The following is a 6,959-nucleotide window of genomic DNA, read 5'->3' on the forward strand; positions in this document are numbered from 1 at the left end:
CTTGATGGAACAGTAGCAGTCCTTTGCAACAGATTCATTATTCTTGAAACTATGATCATTTGTAGACACCCAGGGGTTGACTTGGGTTTCTGTTTTCTCTAAAAGGCCCAGACTTCTCTGAAAGCTGGCTTCCATCCTTATTACAGGCTGGAAAAAAGCAGGGCTGTTTGCATGGCACAGCACCAAGCCCTTTAACTTGGAGACTCACGCCATTTAGAAGCTCAGTTTTTACCACCTCCATCTGCTGCACAAGAAGAATTAGATCCCAACTGAACAAGCCACTGAGAAAGGATATTTGCAGGACTCCTCTGGCATCTCCTAAGGCCTCTGGCCTTTGCATTCAAATGTCAGCGTTTCCTTTCCATTCAATAGGCTTTGCTAAACAAAAAGCTGGCACTGTCTGAAATGGTCTGATAAAAGTAGGAGAAATTCAAAATACCCAGTATACAGACATCCTTGGTAATTGACTGAAAGAAGAAATCATTCAGCCAAAACATTTAGAGAAATCCAGAAAAATTTAACAATTTAGCAATTCAGCTATTTGAACAAGTTATATATAACATATGCAGGAGCGCTGACCAAGACATCACACAAATGACTAGTAACAACTGCTGGGCTACAGGGCACGATGTGATTATCTTCATTAAGGAGGTTAAAACAATTAATCACCCTTGAGATTTTACTGTATCATAACCAACTGGGTGAGCACAATTAAACCTCTCTAAGAAAAACAAAGGGCAGAGAGTAATTTGATTAAAGTGACAGAGTGACACAAAAAAAGACCTCCTCAATCCAGGCCTAGAAAGGCTTATGTGGGGCCAGAGAATCCCTAGATGTCATGCAGATCAAAACATCATGGACTAAAACCGTCACATAGGTCAAAACAAGGATTAAAACCATCACATAGGTCAAAACATCAAGGACTAAACCATCACATAGGTCAAAACATCAAGGACTAAAACCGATGTAGATGTGCTTCTATGCTTTAGAGCAGTAGCATCACGTGCCTAGTTTTAAGCAGCGTCCGTGATACCCTCTCTAGAGTGGAGACAGTGCTCCCAAGGCCCCAGCCAGCCATCAGCCTTGTGGTGACTTTCACTAAGCTCCTAATGACAGGTGGCGGCAGACCTTCAATTTTCTGATCAGGAAAACTGCAAGGGAAGCCGAATGAGCCAGGCGGGATCCGAAGCTGGTTTTGGAGACAGGCACCATGCAAAGCAACTCCAGTTCCTACCCAAGTGGCCCCAAATTTCTAGTCTGTAAGAACAACCAAGCAACTCTACCACTAAATTCTAGCTCAGATGCCTTACTTCAACAGTGTGAAAAATGCACTTTACAATTCACAAAGCACCCCAAAAGTTTATAACATTCGGTTTCATCAAAAATCAAGTAGACTGGCTCAGCGCCTGTGGCTCAAGCGGCTAAGGCGCCAGCCACATACACCTAAGGTGGTGGGTTCGAATCCCCAGCCCAGGCCCGCCAAACAACAATGACGGCTGCAACCAAAAAAATAGCCAGGCGTTGTGGCGGGCGCCTGTGGTCCCAGCTACTTGGGAGGCTGAGACGGGAGACTCGCTTGAGCCCAGGAGTTGGAGGTTGCTGTGAGCGTGATGCCATGGCACTCTACCCAGGGGGATAGCTTGAGGCTCCGTCTCAAAAAAGAAAAAAAAAAAAAAATCAAGTAGACTTTCTAATTAATAGGCAACAAACAGCACATATGTACTTAAGCACATAAGTATCCATCAGGATATAAGAACACAACCATACCTACCATTGTATATGTGTATCTTTCTATGAGATTGCCTCATAGGCACACTCATTTTTAGATATGCAAATCCAGATTAATTTGCTGTATGCTGAAATGGTTTTGAAATCAACTGACACCCTGGAATATGACTGTGTCAAATTATTATGCAGGTTTCCTGATCAATTTACCTACAGTGGTTGATTGAGTAGACCAGAAATTACTTCTTCTCCAACCACGAGCTTCTTCCATCTGTGTAGAATTAACACTACTGACTGTATATTTTATACACTTTCCCAAAATATCTTCAACTTTGGAGTTTGTACAAAATAATTAAACGGGGAACATCATCACAAGTGCTTCTCAGACTACAAAGTTTCCCAAAGGGAATAATCCTGAAAATCTACAAAGGAAATCTGGCTAGATTCATCCTATCAACCATTAAACAAAACAGGCAAATAGCAATGTATTTGAGATGAATGAAAGTAACAGATTTTTAAAATAAATCATTGCTTTCCTTTTAAGAACTAAGGTTTCAAACTAAAAATGATTCACTGAGGGATTTTATTAACTAGACAGAAATTGTAAGGTACAGTAAACTTATATAAAACAACTAACTATACATATGGAGAACGATATTTATCTTGTACTTTTTTCCCTAAAATTTTCCAGTTGAATGACTACATGTATTAGCAGTTTCAAGGAGACCAATTCAATGAGAAGAAAGACAGACTGCTTATCTGAAAACGGTATTTCCTCCTCCTCCTCTGTTTTTTGAGCCTTTCTTTTAAGTACTATGCAATGGAATTATTTATTTTTTGAGACAGAGTCTCTCTCACTATGTCACCCTTAGTACAGTGCTGTGGCGTCACAGCTCACAGCAACCTCCAACTCTTGGGCTCAAGCAATTCTCTTGCCTCAGCCTCCCAAGTAGCTGGGACTACAGGTGCCCACCACAACACTCAGCCATTTTTGGTTGCAGTTGTCATTATTGTTTAGCAGGCCCAGGCCAGGCTTGAACCCGCCACCCTCAGTGTACGTGGCTGGCGCCCTTACTCACTGAGCTACGGGCTGAGTCAGCCAAAGAGTTTATATGGTTTATCACTTTTGTTACTACAACCACCTAAGGAGGTGGGCATTATCATTACCCCACCTTTCAAATGAATAAACTAAAAAAGGATCATAAAATGAGGAATAACCTTGGTACTCACACCCAGATCTGTAGGACCTTGCGACTTGCCCTCTTGAACTCTATAAAAACCTGTGCATATGCAGAAAATTCCATCTCAGCATCTGTGTATAAACTCTTGATTATAAATCTCGATAAATGGGCACATGTATATGAATAATGAAAACCACACATGTGGGCTCTTAACTTTATTCCTGCTGCTGGGAAATCTCCTGTTGAGTCTTCTAATCTTAATCAAGCTTTTGCTCGAGCAAAAGGCAGGCTAGAAGCTCAGTCCCTCATTAATATATCATCAACATTTCTATCTGGTACGGGTTCAAATTCCTTCATCCTAAATCCTGACATGCCAAACGCAAACGGAGGTGGATACCTCTGCTGGGGGGGCCTTCGTCACTTACAGCGTGGAATTATGACTCTAGCCACAAGTTTTTCCTCCCTTTAGAGTTTTATGGTTGTGTTGTATCCTTGCATCACGCAGGAATTATAGTAGCCAAAAAATCTTATCTTTACTAGAGGCTTCCTCTGTTCCAAACGTACGTAAGTCATTTCCGCTTAGTGTTTCAACAGCCCTATGACAGAGACTGTTATTGACCTATTTGACAAATGAAGAAAATAGACTAGGCAAATCCATCAAGAAGGTACAGCCAGGGAAAAGCAGAAATGGTTTTCAAACCCAGGCTCACTGCAGAGCCTACACTCTTAACCTTTCTTTTGTAATATATGCTGGGTGTACCATTAAATATAGGATCAAGTCAAGATGTTACAGTGGGGTTCCTTAGACTATTTATAGGTAAAAAACAAATTGTTTTGAACTAAGTATTCAGTAACGGATTTGCAAACTTAATTTAATGTTAAAGTTTAAAACACATCAATCATGAGTTAAAATTTCATTCTCCGGAGTACACTGGTATCTTTGCCAGAGAGCATCAGGGACAAAGGCTGTCCTGGCCCTTCCCAGCAGCATGTGGACAATTGCCCTTTTCAACAGACTTCAGCAGCAGCAACAATCTCTTATGGCCCATGTCCCACTCAGTTGAGGGCGCATCTCAGTCCAGAACCAGAAGAAGTAACTTCTCTCCATAAGAACACCCAGAAATTAAAAGATTAAATTTTTTCAACAAATGACCTAAATATAAAATACTTGTATATGTTGGATGAATTGACTTTTTAAACACATCATATATCTCCAATTATAAATTTAGCTGTCATTATCAGATATTTACATTTGTTTACCTAGCATAGGTAAATATGTACATATACAAATATACATGCATATGGATTCCTTGTCCAGCACGTTGAGTACAGGGTCTGTGGGGGAAAAGCAGTGGTGATCCAGTGCAGGCCAGTAGTCTTTCTGAACTGTCTTGTAAGAAAGTGTCTTTCTGCAGATATCTTTTTACAAAGAGGATATCCCATGCATTTGTTGTCACCTAAGTGTGATTTTTGCCATTTACAAAATAGAGATAATAAGATTGATTTTAAAAGAGCACCTATGTTTTCCCTATGGAACAAAATGCTGACTAGTGATCTCTGAGCAGGCCACGAAGGACCTAACAAACCCACTTTACAGATGAGGAAAGCTGAGGCTCAGTGTGATTAAACCATTAAAAAAAAATCACAGGAATATAAGTGACATAGCTAGGATTGAAGTATTATCTGCCTCTTTCCAAGGCCTGTGTTTTCCTACTATTTGATGTGGCCACCTTCTTGCTATAAGAGAGAAATTATAACATGTTTATTTCCTGCAGTAATCACTGTCTCAGTATTTAGAGGCTTTACCTCCAACCTCTGTTGTCTCAGCTGCTTTGGCATTAATGGTGCTCGAAGCTCCCACTAACGCATGTAGAAACTCAGGTTCCCGGCTGCCGGGCTCCACCGGTCACTTCCAGTCTTGTCCTGCTGTGCCCAGTACTGACATACAGCCGCTGCCTGCATCCCCTGCTGCTCAATATCCAGAGGACAGCTAAAACTTTTGTCCAAAAGAAATTTAAAATTTTGAAAGAATTATTTAAGTTGCTTTTCTCAAACATAAATCATTGTGCTAAAATCATTTTCCTTTTAGAAACAGAGGAAAAAAAAAACAGTATTTTTACAATTCAGACTTAACCCTTCACGGACTTTCTTTATAAGTATTTGCTAAAACAAGATCTTCATTGAATAACAGAGTATAACTATTCATTCATTCATCTAACATACTGTAGGTAGTCCCCAGCAGGCCCCCTTCTGGGAATTGAGGATACAGAGATGCTTACAGCCTGGCACTTGAAGGGGCCTGAAATCTTGTCATTCCAGAGGGATCCACAGAGAACTGCAACACGTGTGTCTGAAACGGTCGAGGAAATAGAAAATGCAGCTCAATACAAGGGCCCTTTGGGGTTGTCCCTATTACTGGTCAAATGCAACAGTAAACACTTATTAGCTCCTAACATTAAGATAAGATTTTCTGAGAGGGTTACATTTGGGAATAATTGATAAATACAAGTTAATATTTTAAAAACATATGGAAATTGTAATTGGAAACCCTTAGATGCGTGTCACTGGTCACAGCTCTGATATTACAATTTTGGGGAAGTTACATAGCCACTCTGGGCCTCAGATTCCTCCTTTGCAGAGGGATCTCTGTAATCTCTAAAGTTCGATAGCTTTAAAATTCTGTAAATGTTACATGGAACACTTACACTTCAGTCTACCAAAACTTAACATTCCTGGCAAATTAAATATTCGTGCATCTTATTTCTAACATTTAAACTCCATACTACGCCTTAAAATTCTCAGGGAATATAATGGTTTCACCACCACACCTTCCTGGGGCTCCTTTGGCTTTGCATTCTGTACCTCAAGGGGTTTGATATTAACTCAGTAAAAATGGGCTTCTATAATGTGTATTTTGGACCCACACCATCTAAAACATAAACTGAACGCATGATGCCTTTAAAGATTAACATTTTACTTATTCTAGCTTTAGTAAAAATTTCGATCCAAAAAGAGCTGGGGAACATATGGATCTGTTGATCTTATCATTTGGCAAGAACAGAAGTATATGTGACAGATGAGTTGCACTATAATAAACGGATACAATCGTGACTTTAAATTATTTGCTAAAATGATGGAAAATATTATGCATGTAATTTTGTAAGTACTTTATGATTCCTTTTGACCTAAATACGTTTGCGCTGATACTAATTTGTTGGCAGGCCTTATTGTATTCTAAGATTTGAGAAAACATTTAGCTCCCCATGAGATCATGGGAAGTATTTCCGGAATGTTGGTTCAATGGTACAAATGTATTATCAAGTAATTTATTACAGAAAATAATTTGTGATAATTTTGTGTCATAGACTTTGTAAAAATTATCTCATTCATTGCTCATGTAGATTGCTTCCTTAAGTAGAGAGCTTCTGGTCACTGCATGGAAGCAAAAATAAGCAACATAAATGACATTAATTGGTCTGACCTACAAAATTCTTTCTTTCAAACACATTCCATAACTGCTCTCCTTACTCTAATTTTCACTGGTCCAACTCTGGCTGTGACTGTTCTCACTGCTTATTCTGCACTGCACTGGAACCAGGACACTTCCAGAACTTTCCACAATGACAGAAACGTCTGTTGTGTGCTGTCTAATATGGCAGCCAGGAGGCCCGCATGATGACGGAGCACCTGAGATGTAGCTAGTAACACTGGAAAACTTAAGTCTTACTTTAGATTAATTTAAATCTGAACACCTACATGTGTCTGGTGGAGGCTCAGCATAGATGGACTTTTCAACTCTTTTCAAGTCTGGTTTCTACTTTGCAATAGTTATTGGTTTTAGCTTTACTTTCTCTTCGAAATAATCCTGAATTTCTGTTAGGTGCTCTCTAAGACTTAAAAGAAGAACCTAAAGAACACTTCAGTTAATCAACATTCTACCAGAATTAAGTTCCTCTCAACAAAAGACTACTTTTAATTATGTTTATAAACAACAGTATGAAAAGCCCATTATCTGTGGGAAAAAAATAAGACAATAGTGTGTGCTAATGGAGC

This window comes from Otolemur garnettii, unplaced genomic scaffold (genome assembly GCF_000181295.1).
Source record: "Otolemur garnettii isolate 467f Iridium unplaced genomic scaffold, OtoGar3 scaffold00007, whole genome shotgun sequence".
NCBI lineage: Eukaryota > Metazoa > Chordata > Mammalia > Primates > Galagidae > Otolemur > Otolemur garnettii.